Raw genomic sequence first — 20649 nt, 5'->3', positions numbered from 1 at the left:
AAGATAGGTTTTCCCAGGTTCACCCAAAACCCTTACAATTGTGTCTTTGTATGTGGGCTTACACAATTAAAAAAACCCCCACTTCTGAGTTTTCCTGGCTCTCCTCAGATAACCAATATAACAAGATTTTTCTGGCAAATCTTGAAAGAAACCAAAATAATAGAAAGGAATTTACAATATGTAAAATACCTGAATATCTCCTTCGTTGTAGCAGCCCGGTAGAACCAAATCAAAGTAGATGATTGAATGTCCAAGTTCAATGTCCAGTACTCGATTACAATGGTTCTAGTTCTAATTGATTTTAAATTTACACAAAACCTGCTTGCATTAATTGATTTTGATTCCAAAGAAAGGGAATATCAATTCCTCTTTTCAAATCGGATTGAATATACGAAACAAAATCAATTAAAATAAAGCTAAGGAAAGAAGATATTAAATAAGCACACTTAGCTTAGATGGAGCACAAAATTATCTCTCAAGTTCGACGAAGATTGGCTTGAATACTATAATTAAATCGATGATTTCTTCCGAGATTCGTGCTCTATTTATAAGTGAAAAGATCAGTTCTTCGACTCGTCTAGAGTGCTCTACGACTAGTCGAAGCTCTATGATATTTGAAAAATCCGGCGGGATATGCTTTGACCGTTTCTACGACTGGTCGAAGCTCACCTACGACGGGTCGTAGGTTTCCTTCGATCGGTCGAAGAACCTGCAAAGACCCTCTGGACTTCGAGTCGTAGATTCTACGATCGTCGAAGATGCGTAAACACTGCTTCCTACGATCGGTCGAATGCATTCCGGGACTAGTCGAAGGCTAACAGATTTATCCGTAATTTGTAACAAACTTACGATCGATCCAGGAATTTCTTAGATCGGTCGAAGCAAGTCTAGGACTAGTCGAAGCAGACCTAAGACTGGTCGAAGAACAGACCAATCACATGTAAAATAACATTCGACTTATGTATCCGAAATGACCTACTTCTAAGGTCATCCTATGGTCAAACAAACCTCAATCATGAAGTATGGACATTGAAACAAGAGACCATGAAGAATGAGCCTTGAAGTCTTGATGTAGACTAAACCTTGAAGTAGCTCAATCATGAAAGTGGCTTGACTTTCAACTTGAGTCTTGAGTTCAGCTTGAGTCTTGCCTTGTACTTTCTTTTTCTTTTCAGCTTAAGTCTTGTGAGCAGTTCTTGCATTCAAGAGTCTTGTCTTGTGAGCAGCTCTTGCATTCAAGATCTTGACTTGTGATCAGTTCTTTCATTCAAGATCCTGAGTCTTGTACTTGAGAGCTTTGCTTGATGTGAGCTTAGCTTGTTCATGTATGTTGATTCTTGAGAGAGCTTCACTTAAGCAGGTTATATATAACATAACAGTGATTTTGGCACCACAAAGTTGACAACAAACAGGATATAAACTATAGCACTTACAATCTCCCCTTTGTCAAATTAGTGACAAAACACATAACCAAGATAAACATTAAAACAGCTGGTTAATACATGCAAATCAATAATCAACATTTAACATTCAACCAGTTTCAACATTCAACAAGAAACAAGATCAAACATATATTCTTCTTGACACCCCACTCCCCCTGAGTAACATAACCAATGCTACTCCTCTCACAATCACAATAACAACAAACCATTCTCCCCCTTTTTGTCACAATATGACAAAGGAGAACTAAAGAAAGGAATGAGAGTAAACATGAGGAGGAAATAGAGTATAGCAAAAGAGTCATAGAGATACTCAAGATAGCATCACAGATATCCAGCATAAATTTTACATGAAAAACAAATATCCAACATAGAATCCAACTCAAACTCAATCAAACAAGAGCAAAGTAATAAAGTTATTACATACCAAAAGTCTCATAGAAACTAGTCAGAATTAGAACTTGAAGATGGAGCAGGAATAGAAGGATCAAGTTGGTGCATGCCTTTGTTCAAGCGCCTAAGATATTTGCGCATGTATTTGAATTGCAAATCATGAGCAATAGACATGTTCTCCAACTTAACATTAATATTCTCAACTTTATCTTCTAATGCACTCAAACGTGCATCAACATCAGATGGTACAAAATCTGGATCATTAGCAGAGTCAGAATCCAGTTCCTCAAAAATATCATCCATATTAATATCAACACCAGCTTCTTCAGGACCACCACCAACACCACCACCTTGTTCAGGAAGCAGATCCAACTTCATCTTATTAATATTTGTATTGTTGAAGATCAGATGATGGATAGGTGCTTCATCAACAGGCATATCGACTAACATATGAGTAGCCAATACAGTCATAAAGTATGCAAATGGAATGTCACTATGACCAGGATGGAGTCGAAACTGAATAATGAAATGACAGATTAAGGAAGGCAAACAAATCTGAGTACCATTTGAGATAGCATGGATAACACGAACCATAAATGAAGTTAAATCAGATTTATTACCCGATCGAGGATACAGATTAGACACAAAGATTCTGTGAAGAATTCTGTATTTGGGTAACAAATACCTTGCGGGGAGCGCATTCCCTTTTTGAGTCCATTGAACATCCATATTACACAAGTCTCTAGTGAGCATGCGTTTTTCAGCCATTGAGGGTTTATCAGTTAAATTATGAATTGGAATACCCTCATCATTCACAGGAATTTCCATAAGGGCTGAAATTAAATGACGATCAACGTCAAATGGCCCTTCTCTAGTAGAAATTTGAAAAGTTAAATTATCCTGTGAAAATGCACTAATACATGAAAACATGGATTGGGCAATGGACCGGTATGCAGGCCCACCCCAATGCAATAAGTTAGTCCAACCTACAGCTTCAAGCATAGGAAGGATGTCAAATGGAGCAATATGATTGACATCAACAGGATGTTCAACGATAACCTTACGAGATCTAATGTCCTTAACAAATGATGGATCATCATTGGGAACAAGAAGATGACGTTTAGATATAGGGGTAGATCTGGAGGAAGAAGAAGGACCACGTGAAGTAGTTTTCTTACCTCTAGAAGCCATTTGCAACAAGGATTTAAAGGAATAAAGAAGTTGCAAAGGATTGAGAAGAGGGTTTGCTCAAAACAGATTTTTCAAAATCTCAACCCCAAATCTCAATGATTTTCAAGATAGAAAGCTTCAAGAGAGAAAAGGAAGCAATCTTGACACAAATATGCAAGAAAAACGGATTTGGAACACTAACCTTGAAGAACTTGAAAGATGGGTTCGACGAGTCGAAGTTCGGCTCCAAGGAGAAGAAAGAAGAAATGAGGAAGAAAGTGAAAAATCCCCAATATGAAGTGAAATCCGTGCTCCACGACTGGTCGTGGGTATCTACGATCGGTCGTAGTACGACTGGTCGTGTATACTCACGACTGGTCGTACAAACCCCAAAAATCCAATATCTTGCAATTTAAACAAAAATTGAAATTCAATCTAGCAAATATATACAATAATATACAAGAAGGCATAAATTATCAATTTAAAATGCACATGCCAAGATCAAATTTCATCTTTTTGAACCTGCTTTTATCAAGAGGTTTTGTGAAAATATCAGCACGTTGATCTTCAGTAGGAATATATTCTAGAGATATAACTTTTTCTTCTACTAATTCCCTTATATAATGAAATCTAATGTCAATGTGCTTAGTACGAGAATGCTGAATAGGATTTTTTGAAATATTTATCGCACTGGAATTATCACAATGTAATAACATAGAATCCTGTTTAATTCCATAATCACTTAGCATTCGTTGCATCCAAACAAGCTGTGTACATGCATTACCAGCTGCGATATACTCAGCTTCAGCTGTTGAAATAGAATTTTGTTTCTTACTAAACCAGGAAACTAGACAATTTCCAATGAAAAAACAACCACCACTGGTTGATTTTCTATCATCTAGATTACCAGCCCAGTCAGCATCCGAGTACCCAGCTAATTGAACATTGGTTTCATGAGGATACCAGAGACCGAGATTTACAGTACTTGCGACATATCTAATAATTCGCTTGACAACAATCAAGTGAGATTCTTTTGGATCAGATTGATATCTTGCGCAAATACCAACACTTAAAGAAATATCAGGTCTACTAGCAGTTAGATATAACAAACTACCAATCATACTTCGATAAAGTTTTGAGTCAACATTTTTACCATTAGAGTCTTTTGATAGTTTCAGGGTAGTACTCATAGGAGTATCGAAATTCTTGTCATTCTCAAATCCAAATCTCTTGATTAGATTCAAGGCATACTTAGATTGAGAAATGAATATTCCTTCAGATTGTTGCTTTACTTGCAATCCAAGGAAATAAGTCAATTCCCCAACCATGCTCATTTCGAACTGTGATTTCATCAAATCTGCAAGCTCAGTAGTCAAGTCAGTACAAGTTGATCCATAAATGATATCATCAACATAAATCTGTACCATTAAGATATGATCATTATGTTTCTTAACAAACAGAGTTTTATCAACAGATCCCATTTGAAAATTATGACTTAAAAGAAATTTCGTTAGTTTCTCATACCATGCCCTAGGAGCTTCTTTTAATCCATAAAGTGCCTTTTTAAGCCGATATACATGATCAGTATTTTTTTACTGATTTGAGAGGATTTTTCAGTTTGAATCCTTTTGAGAACTTTTCTTACTTCTTCAAGGGTTTCAGATTTATCCCTTAAGAAGACTACCCAAGTGAATCTGGTAAAGTCATCAACTATTACTAGGATATACTTTTTCCCACCATGACTTTCTGTTCTGGTAGGTCCTATCGGATCCATGTGGAGAAGTTCGAGTGGTCTTGATGTGGTATTTGAATTCACCTTTTTGTGTGAGTTCTTTGTTTGTTTGCCTATCCGGCACTCACCACATATTTTATCTAATTTCAAGTTTGGGTAAACCTCTTACAAGTTCTCGTTTGCTCAATCGATATAAATTTCGATAATGTACATGTCCAAGACGTTTGTGCCATAAATCAGTCTCGTCTGTATGGACCATGTAACATGTTTGATTAGATGAGCTGGATTCACTAATAATATAGCAATTTTCAGACGTTCTACGTCCAGTTAATATTACAGAACCCTTATTATTTAGTATTTCACAGCTTTGATTAGAAAACCGAACATTATGGTTATTATCACATATTTGTGATATACTAAGCAAGTTGTGCTTTAGGCCTTCAACATATAAAACATTTTTAAACACAGGAAGATTAAAAAGTTGAACCGTACCTTGGCCTATAATCTTGCAGTTGCTACCATCACCAAATGTGACTGAACCATCGGTCATATCTTTCAGATCGGTGAATAAAGCTTTGTCACCTGTCATATGCCTGGAGCATCCACTGTCTAGGTACCACTTTGAATGACTTGTTGCTTTGAAAGCAGTGTGAGCAACCAAGCAGGTGACTTTAGGAACCCATTTCATAACTGTTTTGGGTTTAGGAACATAGTTGGTCTTCTTTTGTGTATATTTGTAGGAATGACCTATAGAGTTAGATTTTAATAGCTCCTTGAGTAAATCAACTATCTTTTCAGCTAGTGGATTTCGATTCTGATTAAAGTTGACATGGCTGTTTCTAGGTTTTTGAAAAGTTTTTGAATTTTTAGAAAAATCTTGATAAGTACTTTTCCCTTTTGAGTTTGAGGACTCTCCTTTAACAAATATAGGAGGAGTATACTTTTGTTTAGGAGGTTGATTTTTATCATAGCCCAACCCGGATCGATCACCACATTTTCTTGATCCGGATAAAAGTTTTTCTAACTTTGGATCACCTTGGGCATATTTCCATGTGTCCTTTAAACTTAGAAGAGAAGAAACTTCAGTTTTAAGTTTCTCAATTTCAGATTTTAAATCAACAATTTGAGAGTTTTTAAATTCCAAATCGCATTTTGATTTTTCAAAATTATCTGAAATTTGTGATTTTTCTAAGACAAGCGATTCAAAACAATTTTTGAGTTTAGAAAACTTTTCTTTTTGAAGTTTAAGTTTGACAACAGCAATTTTACAACTTTCCTTATATAGGGCATTGTAAGCATCTTGAAGATCATCTTCATTTTCACATTCACTATTCAGATTTTCTTCACTTGTAGAGTCATTATCTGAAAATGTGAATTTGGCTAGAGTCATAAGAGCTTTGACCTCATTGCCCGACTCAGTTTCAGAATCTTCTGATTCAGAAGAACCTTCAGAATCAGATGATTCATCCCCAGTAGCCAACATACCCTTCTTCTTGGGTTTGTCCCTTTTAGGACATCTATTTGCTAAGTGCCATATTCTGACGGTTGTAACATTGACTATCTTTCAAAGATTTTCAAGATTTGGGTCTAAACTTCTTTTTGTCATTTGATTTTTGAAAATCAACCCTTTTCTTGCTTTTGAAAATCTTATAAAATTTTTTAGCCAAAAGAGTCATATCATCTTCTGAATCAGAATTTTCTTATGAATTACATTTAGAAGATTTTAGCGCGATAGATTTACCTTTAGGAGCTTTAAAGTTTAACTCGTAGGTTTGTAGAGAACCAACTAGTTCTTCAACCCTCATATTATCCGTATCACGAAGTTCCTGGATTGCGGTTACTTTAGAATTGAACCGTTCAGGAAGTGAGCGTAATATTTTTGCACATACTTTACTTTCTGGGATTTTATCGCCAAGACCCCACATTGAGTTTACAATGTCATTCAATCTAGTGTAAAAGTCCATAAACATCTCATTTTCCTCCATATGAATTTCTTCAAATCTGGTTGTGAGGAGTTGGACTTTAGATTTTTTGACAATTGTAGTACCCTCGTGTGTCATTTCTAATGTATCCCAAGCTTGCTTTGCGGTCACAAGAAATGATTCTTTTGAACTCATTCGGTGATAGTGCGCAAGTAATTGCATTTAGTGCTTTAGCATTTGCACTACTCTCACTTTTCTCAAGGGTGGTCCATTGGTAATATGGTGTGGTTTTCATAGACTTTGAACCATCAACCCCAGAACTTCCATGATAGGAGGATTCCATTCGGTCACCGTGGCTTGCCACACATTTTCATCCATTGATTTGAGGAAGATCCTCATTCGGCTTTCCAATAAGCATAGTTGGAGCCATCAAAGGGTGGAGGCCTAGTGATGAAAGGCTATCAAAATTTGACATCTTAATAGCTTAAATCGTTAGCTCAGAATTAAATCCAAGAATTAAAAGGAGCTATTAGGCTCGATACCACTTGAAAAGGCCAAGCTATATGTCCTAGAGGGGGTGAATAAGACAATGCCAAATAAAAACTTATAACAATGAATAATAAAGAAAATGATAGCCAACTTAAATAATAATGCAGGAAAGAAAAACAACCTCAAAATTCAAATCTTGAGAGGTTGATACAAACGTTATTCTAAGGACAACCTTACACCAAAAACAGAGTTTATGGTAGGACAACCTTATTTCTAGAAAGGTCTTTGTATCAAGTCTCAAATCGAAGAGGAATACAAAAACAAATATGAACTGAATTGAAATAACTTGTAATTAAAGATGTATTGTTCTAGGGACAGCCATACACCATAAAAATGGCAGGGCAACCTTGCTGGAACAACTTTCAAAATGAAATTGAAAAACAAGCTTATAAAGGAATAGCAGAAAGTAAATTCTAAGCTATTACAACATTCTCACAAAGCTTGAAATAATTACAACATTCACCACCATTCATACATCCCACAAAAAGAATAAAAACAATTAAAAGAATAAATCAATCAACCACAACTCAAAGGATTTATAGTGGTTCGCCTGTGTGTTCACCAACTGTTATCCAACAGCCACACAAAAAGCTACTCCACTCCTAATATCCTCACACAGGGTCGATTAGCGTTCACTACAAAGTAGGTTTTCCCAGGTTCACCCACAACCCTTACAATTGTGTCTTTGTATGTGGGCTTACACCATGAAACCAACCCCCCTTCCGAGATTTCCTGGCTTTCCTCAGATAACCAATATAACAAGATTTTTCCGGCAAATCTTGAAAGAAACCAAAATAATAGAAAGGAATTTACAATATGTAAAATACCTGAATATCTCCTTGTAGCAGCCAGGTAGAACCAAATCAAAGTAGATGATTGAATGTCCAAGTTCAATGTCCAGTACTCGATTACAATGGTTCTAGTTCTAATTGATTTTAAATTAAACCAAACAGGGCTTGCCTTAATTGATTTTGATTCCAAAGAAAGGGAATAACAATTCCTCTTTTCAAATCGGATTGAATATACGAAACAAAATCAATTAAAATAAAGCTAAGGAAAGAAGATATTAAATAAGCACACTTAGCTTAGATGGAGCACAAAATTATCTCTCGGAAGTTCGACGAAGATTGGCTTGAATACTATAATTAAATCGATGATTTCTTCGAGATTCGTGCTCTATTTATAAGTGAAAAGATCGGTCTTCAATGGTCTAGAGTGCTCTACGACTAGTCGAAGCTCTAATGATATTTGAAAAATCCGGCGGGATATGCTTTGACCGTTCTACGATGGTCGTAGCCCTCCTACGATCGTCGTAGGTCACCTACGACCGGTCGTAGGTTTCCTTCGACCAGTCGTAGGTCCTGCAAAGGTTCGCTCGACTTCGAGTCGTAGATTCTACGGGGTCGAAGATGCGTAAACACTGCTCCCTACGATCGGTCGAATGCAGTTCCGGACTAGTCGAAGGCTAGCATTTTATCCTAATTTGTAACAAACTTACGATCGATCCAGGATTATACTGGTCGAAGCAAGTCTAGACTAGTCGAAGACCTAAGACTAGTCGAAGAACAGACCAATCACATGTAAAATAACATTCGACTTATGTATCCGAAATGACCTACTTCTAAGGTCATCCTATGGTCAAACAAACCTCAATCATGAAGTATGGACATTGAAACAAGAGACCATGAAGAATGAGCCTTGAAGTCTTGATGTAGACTAAACCTTGAAGTAGCTCAATCATGAAAGTGGCTTGTGGTTCAACGGGAGTCTTGAGTTCGGCTTGAGTCTTGCCTTGTACTTTCTTTTTCTTTTCAGCTTGAGTCTTGTTTCTTTTCAGCTTGAGTCTTGTGAGCAGTTCTTGCATTCAAGAGTCTTGTCTTGTGATCAGTTCTTTCATTCAAGATCTTGAGTCTTGTACTTGAGAGCTTTGCTTGATGTGAGCTTAGCTTGTTCATGTATGTTGATCCTTGAGAGAGCTTCACTTAAGCAGGTTATATATAACATAACAGTGATTTTGGCACCACAAATTTGACAACAAGCAAGTTATGTGGGCCACTATGTTGTACGTGTTCCATCTATGTCGTTCACTTGTGCGGCCCACCGCGATGTATGTTGTACCCCCCATCTTGATGTGTATGAGGCCCATTGGTGCGGCCTATTGGTGCAGCCCACTTGATGTATATGAGGCCCATTGGTGTGGCCCGTTGATGCGGCCCACTTATTGTATATTGAGGCCCATTAGTGTGGCCCATTAATATGACCCACTTGGGGCCCAGGGGTCGTGGCCCATCGTGATGTATATTAGGCCCATATGAGCAGCCCGTTGTGATGTATTTTTAGCCCATTCTTTAAGGCCCATTGTGATGTATATTAGGCCTTTGTGTGAGGCTGTGGGCCCACTATATGTTTGGCCCTATTAGGACCACTCCTTGAGATCAATGTGGTTAAATGTCCAAACCGATGAGTGATGATGGTTAAATGTCCACATTGTGACCTTCCCTTAGGCCTTGTTCGGCCGATCATCGAGGCCGATTCTGATTGTTGAGGCCGATTGTATAGGCAGATTTCGATTTGTTGAGACCGATTCCGATTGTCGAGGCTGAGTATCGAGGCCGATCCCGATTTGTCGAGGTCGATTGTACAGGCCGATTCCGATTGTCGAGGCTGAGTATTGAGGTCGATCCTGATTTGTCGAGGCCGATTGTATAGGCCAATTCTAATTTATCGAGGCCGATTGTATAAGCCGATTCCAATTTGTCGAGGCTGATTGTATAGGCCAATTTTGATTGTCGAGGCCGAGAATCGAGGCTGATCCTAATTTGTCGAGGCTGATTGTATAGGCCGATTCCGATTGTCAAGGCCGAGTATCGAGGCCGAGTATTAAGGCCGATTCTGATTTGTCGAGGACGATTCCAATTTGTTGAGGTTGATTGTATAGGTCGATTTCGATTGTCGAGGCCGAGTATTAAGGCCGATCCCGATTTGTCGAGGCCGATTGTACAGGCCGATTTCGATTGTCGAGGCCGAGTATCAAGGCCGATTCCGATTTGTTGAGGCCGATTGTATAGGCCAATTCTGATTTGTCGAGGCTAATTATATAGGCCGATTCTGATTGTCGAGGCCGATCACAATTTGTCGAGGCCGATTGTACAGGCCGATTTTGAGTATCGAGGCCGATCCCGATTTGTTGAGGCTGATTGTACAGGCCGATTCCAATTGTCGAGGCCGAGTATCAAGTGCGATTCTGATTTGTCGAGGCCGATTGTATAGGCCGATTTCAATTTGTCGAGGCCAATTGTATAGGCCGATTCTGATTGTAGAGGCCGAGTATCGAGGCCGATCCCGATTTGTCGAGGCTGATTGTACAGGTCGATTCCGATTGTCGAGGCCGAGTATCAAGGCCGATCCCGATTTGTCGAGGCCGATTGTATAGGCTGATTTCGATTGTTGAGGCCGAGTATCAAGGCCGATTTTGATTTGTCGAGGCTGATTGTATAGGCCGATTCCGATTTGTCGAGGCCGATTGTATAGGTCGATTCTAATTTGTCGAGGCCGATTGTCAAGACTGAGTGTCAAGGCCGATTCCGAGTGTCGATTCTGATTGTTGAGGCTGATTTCATTTGTCGAGGTTGATTTTGATTGCCAAGGCCGATTGTTGAGGCCTATGGGATGAGGTCTATTGTGATGCATTTGAGGGCCAGGCGATGGAGCCCATTGTGATGTATGTTAGGCCCATGTAAAAGGCCCATCGTGATGTATATTAAGCTCTTGAGTGAGGCCCATGGTGTTGTATATTTGGTCCTTATGTGAGGTCATGGGTCCACTATATGTTAGGCTTTATGTGGGCCATTCCTTGGGGCAATGTTGGTTAAATGTCCACATTGTCGAGGCCAATTGTTGATGTTGATTATTGATACCGATTATGAGTATGTGACAGCATAACATCATAATACATGCTCATACGCATCATCTGCATGTTTGTTATGAGATGTGGTTGACCATTGTATATGTCATTGGGCAGGTTATTATGAGACTCCCTGATAGGCGGAGATTATCTCACATGAGCGCACGGTATGCGCAGGATTAATGCATGACTGGATTGTATGACTCATACATCTTGCATTATCTTATGATTACTGTATGCCCTAGCCACATCAGGGTCGTAACCTCCACAGACGTATCGTGGATGGCCAGATGGGACACCGAAAATGTTTGGTTCAAGCATCAGGCTGCCATAGATGGCCCTGGGTGAAAATCCCTAAACTCTGTTTATACCAGAGGATGCCCCAACGTCTAGACCGAGTGGATGTATATGAGCGCATAAGGGTCATATACTAATAGGCCGCTTCTCCCACTATGACGTGGTCGGTTGGGAGGGGGTGTGACCTTAACCGCCTGAGTGAAGGGGCAATATCTAGATTGAGTTTGACCAGCTTGAGGAATGGGTCCGCTATCGACAAGCCGAGCCCGATATTGGCAGGTGGATAGTGAGGTCTCTTTCACTTACCCAGTTGTGCGCTTGGATAGGGGCAGGAAGCTGGCATAGAGTGTAATAGACCTTGGTGATGATCCCAGAGAGAAACCGTACTGATATGTGGACTTATCGAGTAGGAGTTGCATATTCATTCATTCATTCATTCACTATCCACTCGGGTTGGTAATACGCAACTATTTGTTATGTACCTTCGTAATGGCAAGGATTTCGGTTGGGCGCATGACTAACCTGAGATCAGGAGTCTACTACATTGAGTCTAGCTATCCAAATTTAGGTATGAGACTGGTTTGGATAGAAGTCCCTTGTGATGGACCCCATAGCTTGCAATACTACGTACTATCATCCCGACTTCACTCCATCTTGGTCATTTCATTCGCACCACATATTGCATTGCATCATCAGCATATGATATTTGGCTTACAGTCCCTGCATTGCATAGATGATCTACATTACCTCATTAGTATATGATATTATTTTTATTATATTTTTGCATCGGATAGCTTGGATAAGGCTGATGGTATTTATGGGCCTATCAACATGTTTTCGCATTACTCTAATATCGTATGATTTATGATCTTGCCAGTATTTCTGATATTGTATGATTATGGGCTTATCAGTATTTTCGCTTACTCTGATTACTCTGATATTGCTTACTTGGCACTTACCTTGTGCGCACACTTTCACCACCCACTAAGTTTTTTATAAGCTTATGCATGATAAATGCATGCAGGTGGTGTTAGGCTATAGCAGCGTCGAGCTTAGAGCATGTAGCGGACCTCTGGAGCTTTAATTTTTTCAGATGTATTTCCCTTTCAGCACTGCATTCAAATATTTATATTAGTAGATATGTGATGATGATGTTGCCTTTGTGACTTGGGTAAACTTGTGGTTATGCTTATTACAAGTTAAATGTACAAAAAAAAATCCTCCTTGTAGGATCCCAGAATCGGAATCTGGCATATGGCCGCTGGGAGCCTAGAATGGGGTACTACGGAGGCTGTCGGCACCAGATTCGGCGATCGAGAATTTTGTGAGCCCAGTTTCCGAGTCTGGGGCGTGACAGTGCTCGACTTGTGCTCGACCAGTCCTGCAGCCTCGACTCAAAGTTTAACAACTAAAAATAGTTCCACACAACCAGTCGTGAACAGGACACGACTAGTCGTAGAGGTCACTCGACCGATCGAGCAGGGCTTATGACCAGTCGTGGAATAGCTTTATCTTATCGCGCCCAAATTTCAAAAATCTGTTGGTCCTATGACTAGTCATGTCGACCTCAGGACCAGTCGAGAGTGCGATTTCTTCACTTATAAATAGAGCACGAATTTCAGAGTTTAATATTCAATTCAAGTTAAATCAATACGCCACTCTAAGAGATAAGTTAGTAATCTTTTTAAGTTATATTGTGCTCATTTAATATTCTCTTAATTTAGCATTGTTATATTTGATTTTGTATTCTATATTTCATTCATATTTGAAGAAGGGATTGAGACTTGCCCTTTTCTTGGAATCAAAATCAAATAGAGCTAGCCTAACTTGATTTAATTTAAAATCAATTTAGAATCTAGAACCATTTCATAAGTGAGTGTGGACATTGAACTTCTACTCCGATTTGGTTCTTTCGAGCTGCATCAAAAAGAGAATATCCAGGTATTTTATATTATTGTAAATTCCTTTATTTTGGTTTCATTGAGATTGTGCTAGAAAAATCTCTCTATTTTGGTTTATTTGAGGTGATCCAGAAAACTGAGAGTGTGGGGTTTTTGAATTGTGTAAGCCCACTTGAAAGACACAATTGTGAGGGTTTTAGGTGAACCTTGAAAAATCTATTTTCATAGTGAACGCCAATATCTACTGTGTGAGGATATTAGTAGTGGAGTAGTTGTGTGGCTGTTTTTCTAAACAGTTGGTGTACACACAAGCGAACCACTATAATTTCTGGTCTTGTGGATTGAATGTTTATTTCTTTTTGTGGATGGTTGTAATTTTACTTTTTTCATTTTGGAGAATGTTGTAATTTCTTTTATGCAAGTGTGGGAATATTGTAATAGCTTAGATTTCTTTTCTTGCTATTTATTTCTTTATTCCTCTGTATCAGTTTGAGTTTTTGATACACAGACATTTCTAGGAATCAGGTTGTCCTACCATAAACCTTGGTTTTTGGTGTAAGGTTGTCCTTAGAACAACATCTATATCAATCTCTCAATACTCATACATTTGAGGCTGTATTTAATTTCAGCATTTTGAGATTATTTATATACTATCTATATTTAATTTGTTTAAATTTCACTCTTAATTTTGATATCTGGCATAGTCCTATTCACCACCCCCCCCTCTAGGACATATAGCTTGACCTTTTCAAAATGTCCCGTCTTGCCACAGACATAGTAAGGATCCTTGAGTTTTAGGAATTCATTATTCTAAGAGTTATTATTTTGGGATGGTTTTTCTACTACATTCATATTGGAAGAGGATGCATCATCCCTCTTATCTCGGTTATGAGATTCTTCCTTAATACGAAGATAATTTTTAATTTGTTCTAGGGTGAACTCTTTTAATTTATACAGTAGCTTCTTCCCTATAGTCTTTCTATCTTGGAGCCATTTTGGCTATAATAGCCTCGATTTGAAAAGATTTAGTTAAGTTAATTTTTGGTGCCTTTATTTTGTTTATGATCAATTGTAATTCATGAATTTTTGTTAGTAGAGGCTTATTGTCTACCATCGTTAAATTAAAGTACCTGGCGATTAGAAATTTTTATGTTCCTTCTTCTTCGGACTTGTACTTGTATTCTAATGCATTCAAAATTTCTTTTCTTGAAGTTTTTAATGTGTATAAGTCTTACAACTGATTAGATGGCACATTATGGATGTGACTGCGATAAAGCAGTTCGTCTTCTTGTCGTTTGATTCTAGCAGCAATCTATTCTAAAGTGTTGTTATCGGTCACTTCTAGTAAAGGTTATAGATTGGGGTCCAAAATGTAAAATATCTTCAAGGCAGTGAGAATAAACTTTAACTTTTCTTGCCATCTGGTGAAGTTTGGATGGTCGAATCGGTCCAATCTGATCAGGTCCCAGTTCATCATTTTGATTGATGTAATACTTCGGTATCCATGCGTTATGCTTTAAGAATGTTGGAAAATATTTGACAAATAATATTAGAAATCGAGAGATAAAAATAAAATTAATACTAGCCTGAATCATAAATGTAATACACTGCCCTTAAAGCTTAATTCTCCCCCTTCTCGATTAAATTGAGATCATTGATGTGTTACAGGCAAATTACTTCCAAGATAAGATAAGCCTTTTACTTAAGGTCCTACATGCAACAATCATGAAGGGACCTACTCAAGGACTCAGTCAATGCAGTTTAGAACTCTGTCAAATTTGTTTATGGTCAAACTCAATTACTCAAACAATGTTCAAATCACTCAGCAGGTTCTTGAATAAACTTGAAAGGGAAAACTGTTTAGAGATATCACATCAGATTTTGATTGAATCTATTGGACTTGGAGGGTCCAATTTATTTAGCATCTGGGGTGTGGACTATTTCTAGGTGGTCATCAATGGTTCAAAATGTTTGTGAAATATTTCAGACTGTTAGCACTTAATTCTAAACGTTTTAGACTGTTAGATCAACGATTTGACTATTGGATCATCAAGGGTCATCCATTTATGGGCAATTTTGACAATTAAGGCTACTAGCCATTCTTAAAAAATGATCAACAATTTTTTAATCCGTTGATCTAACCGTTTCCAATGCCACTACAACCACACTACCCATTCTCGAGTGCACACGTGTGCATGTGTGTGTGCATTCCAGTGCTACATACTGGAACATGCAAACCATGCATCTATCTCTCCATTTCTCTAAGCAAGAATACTCCAAACTCAAAGACTTATAAACCAAAAGTTTTCTCCCACTCCATCTAATTGTGACTAAACAAAAAAGTAACATTTCTTTTATCTTTTCAAATTCATTTTGGCAGGAAATGATTATTTTAAAAAATTATTTATTTTAAAACCTAAATTTCAACACTCAAAGCCTTTGCCTTTAAAGTACTATACTCAACCTAGTGAGGTTTTGGTTGTTAGTGGACCTATGCTTTGAAAATGCCTACCTTTTGGTCTATTTTTGTAAACATGCCCGAACATAGTATACCATGTCTATTACATACAGAACCAGATTTTATAAAAGACTACAATTCCCTCATTTAAAACTAAACCATGTAGAAAAGGGGCTATCATGTCCAGTGGTCCAAAGGTAGGCAACGCTCACCATAGTGTTTGTGGAAAATCCACATTGTCCGTTTATTTTACCATATCATTTTAAGGCATGACCCCTAAAATAAGGCAAATCTAGAATTCAATATGGACCATCAGACCTTTCCCTAGATGTCAAATTACGAACAATGTTTCCCAAATGAGGCTGTCAAACTCAAAAGTGTTCAACCATTGATCAAAGTGGCCAATCCACGATCTAATCCATCAAAGTGCAAAGGAAGCATGATCCACACAATCAAAACTACCCTAAATCCGTAGGCCATATTAAGCATGGAAGGATTCAACCATTTATCAAACACTCAATCCATAAACGAAAAGGAAGGTACAAAAATTTCCAAACTATTTTAATTAAAATCGACATCGATCACACCCATCGATTCCTAGTCCAATGGACTAGATCTTTCTCAGAAAAATTTTTAAAAATTATTTCAATAAAAAAATAGCATTGATTACAACTATTGATTCATGATCCGGTGGACCAAATCATCATTTTGAAAAAAGTAACAAAAATATTTAAATAAAAATTGGCATCAATCACGACCGTCAATTCACAATTCAGTGGATTGGATCATCATTTTTAAAAAATTACAAAAATATTCTAATAAAAACCTGCATTGATTGTGACCGTCGATTCACGATCCAATAGACTGGATCATCCTTCACAAAATCCAAAAATTTTAAATAAAAACTATTATGGATTAAGACCATTGATTTTGATGTGTGTGAAATATTGTATATTTCCCCCTTATTATCCGTTGCTTTTATGTGCATAAAAGTATTAATTTGACATAATTATATATTTTTTTGTTATGTGAGGTGATTTTGGACCTAAAGAAAAATATGTGCTTAAAAGGATGGATTTAGAGCTCAAAAGAAGATAATGAAAACTTGAATATTTGGAAGTGACTAATGAAGATTTGAATTTTCAAAGATCCAAAAAAATCAAGTGCAAAAGAGAGAGAAAAGGCTAGAAGAATCACAAAGTTCATCAATTGAAATAATAGACTGTTCGGTCCTACCAGAGGTTGATTTGATCCAATCGAATGTGCACATAATAGTCCAATAAGAAAATGTGATTATCGAAACAAATTCAGCTCTTCAATTAGGTGAGACCGAAGTAATGTTCAATGCAATTAAAGGAGAGTACGGTGCGACCTAAGGGAGATAAAGACTTCAGATGAATATTGATAAAATTTGGCTACAACTAAGAGCATTCGGTGCAAGTGAAGGTAAGTTTGGTGGCAAACAAAATCTATAGTCGATGCGATTGAAGTGTAACAAAAGAGCATAAATTTAAAGTCAGTTTTAAGACGGTGCATATTTTCCCTAGTTAAATAGGTGTTTTAGGCTTTCCTAGGTACGAATTAAAGCTTGGAAGAAAGACTTATTGGTGGTGAAGCTTCCAGGGAGTTCTCCTTCTTCTTCTTCCCCTCAATTTTAGTTTGTCTTTTAGTTTTTCCTTTGTTTTTTTTCTAAGTTGTTATCCATATGACACTAATCTCTTAGCTAAGACTAAGGGATGATGCTTATAATTTAATTCAAGTATTTAGTTTATTTAATTTAACAACATTAGTTTGAATGATGATAGGAGATTGACTTAATTGTGATTTACTTTAAAGTCTTTGAGTTGTTTATTTTAAGATTTATTATGTACAATGAATGCTTTGAGTTAAAAATTGTCTAGGCTGAATTAGATAAGGATTTAGTGTATATAATTGATTGATCCAACGACACCTAAGGGTGCTTTAGACACTTTTGATTCCCTGTGATTGAGATCCAAGTGCTTCATGAGGGAATCGTTCAATCGAATTCATATTTTTATAGGTGTTAATGATAGGATTAACAGAATTATATTCTGATTGGATATGATTACACTTTGATTCCAATTGAGATATACATTGAATCAAGGGATGAGATATTGTGATATCTCTAAGTGGATTCTTAGATCCTTAGTTTTTTATTTATTTGTTTTAAAGTCATTTCCTTAATCGTTGGATTAAAAACCCAGGAAAACTATTAGAATTAGATTAGTTCAACCCTTGGCTTCAATCAAGTTTTTAACGTCGTTTCTAGGTAGTGGTGCGAACACAACTACATTTAGGTTTTTAGGTTTAATTTTTATTTGTAGGTTCAGTTTCTCTATTTTATTGAAATTTTCTAATCTAGGGTTTTTTTAGGTTTTCTAATTTCCAAAATTTTAGAGTTTTCTTTTATTTTAGATCTTCTAAAATTATAAACACCCTTTGCTTTTTTCTTTTTTTTTTTCTAGGATCTTCAATTTTAGTTCTTCCCTATGGGTAACATCCTTCCTTACTCTCTCTACTTGCTTTCTTAACTACTATAAGACTTAGGATTTAGGGTTAAAATTAGAGTTTTGTGTGGTTCATGCCCAAGCGGGTAAGAAACCATACATTAAGACTTCTGAGTGAAGGAGGTTTAGTCAATGGGCTCGTAATTCACAAAACATCATCTGAACACATGGTTGAAATTAAACAACACTTTGATGTGAATCCTATGTGGTACACACCACCAATTTAGATGGTGTGTGATGAGATTGAGGTATACTAAGTTCCACTAGTTTTGGACCTTACATGATTAATTACAACTGGTGAGAACAAGTACACCTTCCTGCATGATTTTCCCAACCAATGCAGGAAACATGGACTTCAAATCAGGGATGATCCAATTACTCCATAAATTCTATGGACTTAATTTAGAAAGTCCATACTTGCACATAAAAGAATTTGGAAAGCTTGTCACAACTATACACGTCAACAATAATCCTTTTGATGTGATTAAACTAAAGTTATTTCCATTTTATCTCAAGGAGAAGGCCAAAGCATGGATTCATTTCTTAAGGCCGAGATCCATTGGCACATGGGTTAAGATGACTCGGGAGTTCCTTAAAAGGTTTTTCCTAGCTCATAAAATCAACACTCTCCAACGTAGCATTATGAACTTCTTTAGAAAAGGAAATGAAACTTTTTTCCAATGTTGGGAATGATTCAAGGACCTAATTCTTGCTTGCCCACACCATGGCTATAATATTTGGCAAATGATTAGCTTTTTCAATGAGGAACTAAGCTCAAATATGCACCAATTCGTAGAGATAACTTGTAAAGGCAAATTTATGAATAAAGATCCGGAAGATGCGTCAAATTACCTGGACATGCTACCTGAAAACACCCAATCATGGGACACATCTAACCAAGCTAGTAATCCCAAGGAAATACTAAAAGAGAGAGGAATACCTATTCTCAAATAGAAGGATAATGTTAGTGCAAGATTGGAAAATCTCACAAGGAAAATCAAGGCCTTATAATTTAAGAATCAAGCAGTCCAACCCATTACGGCTGTTGAAACCATATATGGTATTTGTGAGAGCGATGTTCACCGAACTAAGGATTGTCCTACAATCCTCACTTTTCAAGAGGTATTGCATGCTCAGGTGAATACTATGAACATATATCCACGCCCCTTTAGTGCACCAAATTCTAACACATACACTCCTAATTAACGGAACCATCTAAATTTCAGTTAGAGGAATGGACTGACTGCGAATGCACCCAATAATCCCCAAGGGCCATTTACCCTAATCCCCATTTAGGAGAACCTTTGAGGATATGTGAAATGCATTCATGTAAGAGCAACCGCAGGCCATCAATGAACTTAAAACTTTAGTTGTAAGAATTGAGACACTGTTAAGTGTTAGGGAGAAAGGGACCTTTCCGGCCTAACCTCAACTTAACCCCAAAGGACAATTCGAGAAAAGTGATCCCAATTCTTCAACCCAACCTGTGGAAAAAGTTAAATCCATCACCACCTTAAGAAGTGGTAAAGTGATTGACAAAATAAAAAATAAAAATAAAAATCCTAAAAGGTTGAGAAACCTTAGGAATCCATTGATTCAAAGGATGGTTGTGAATCTAGTAATGCTCCACATGACAAAGATCCAGTGTAGGAATACAAGCCTGTGGCCCCGTTTCCCCCAACGTCTTCCTCATCAAAATGGCTAAGTGCAAATCAGGACATTTTAGAGGTTTTTCAACAAGCCAAGATCAACATTCCCTTATTAGATGTAATTTGACAGTTCCCATCTTATGCTTAATTCTTAAAGGATCTATGGGCGGTAAAGCATAAGCTGCACATACATAACAAATCCTTCTCAATAGTACAGGTGAGTGCCATCATAAATCAAAACACTCCCCCAAAATACAAAGATCCTAGAAGTCCTACGATCTAATGTATAATAGGAAACTTTCAAGTTGATAAAGCACTTTTAGATCTTGTGGCGAGAGTTAATCTAATACCATACTCGGTATACGAGCAATTGGGCCTTGGTGAGTTGAAATCCACTAAGACAACATTATAATTGGTTGACCGCTCGACTAAAATAACAAGAGGAGTGGTAGAAGATGTGTTAGTCTAAGTTGATATATTTTACTACCCAATAGACTTTATTGTCTTAGATACAAACCTAGTTATAATTCAAGCACTCAAATCCCTATCATATTAGGCCGACCATTCCTGGCTACCGCTAATCTTATAATTAATTGCCTAATGGAATCATGAAAATATCCTTTAGAAATATGACATTAAAGATAAATGTGTTTAATTTGCATAAACCAAAAGAGGATGAGGACATGATTCATGAAGCAAATTTGATT

This window comes from Magnolia sinica, chromosome 1, assembly GCF_029962835.1.
Source record: "Magnolia sinica isolate HGM2019 chromosome 1, MsV1, whole genome shotgun sequence".
Taxonomy (NCBI): Eukaryota; Viridiplantae; Streptophyta; class Magnoliopsida; order Magnoliales; family Magnoliaceae; genus Magnolia; species Magnolia sinica.
This window is presented reverse-complemented; position numbering follows the sequence as displayed.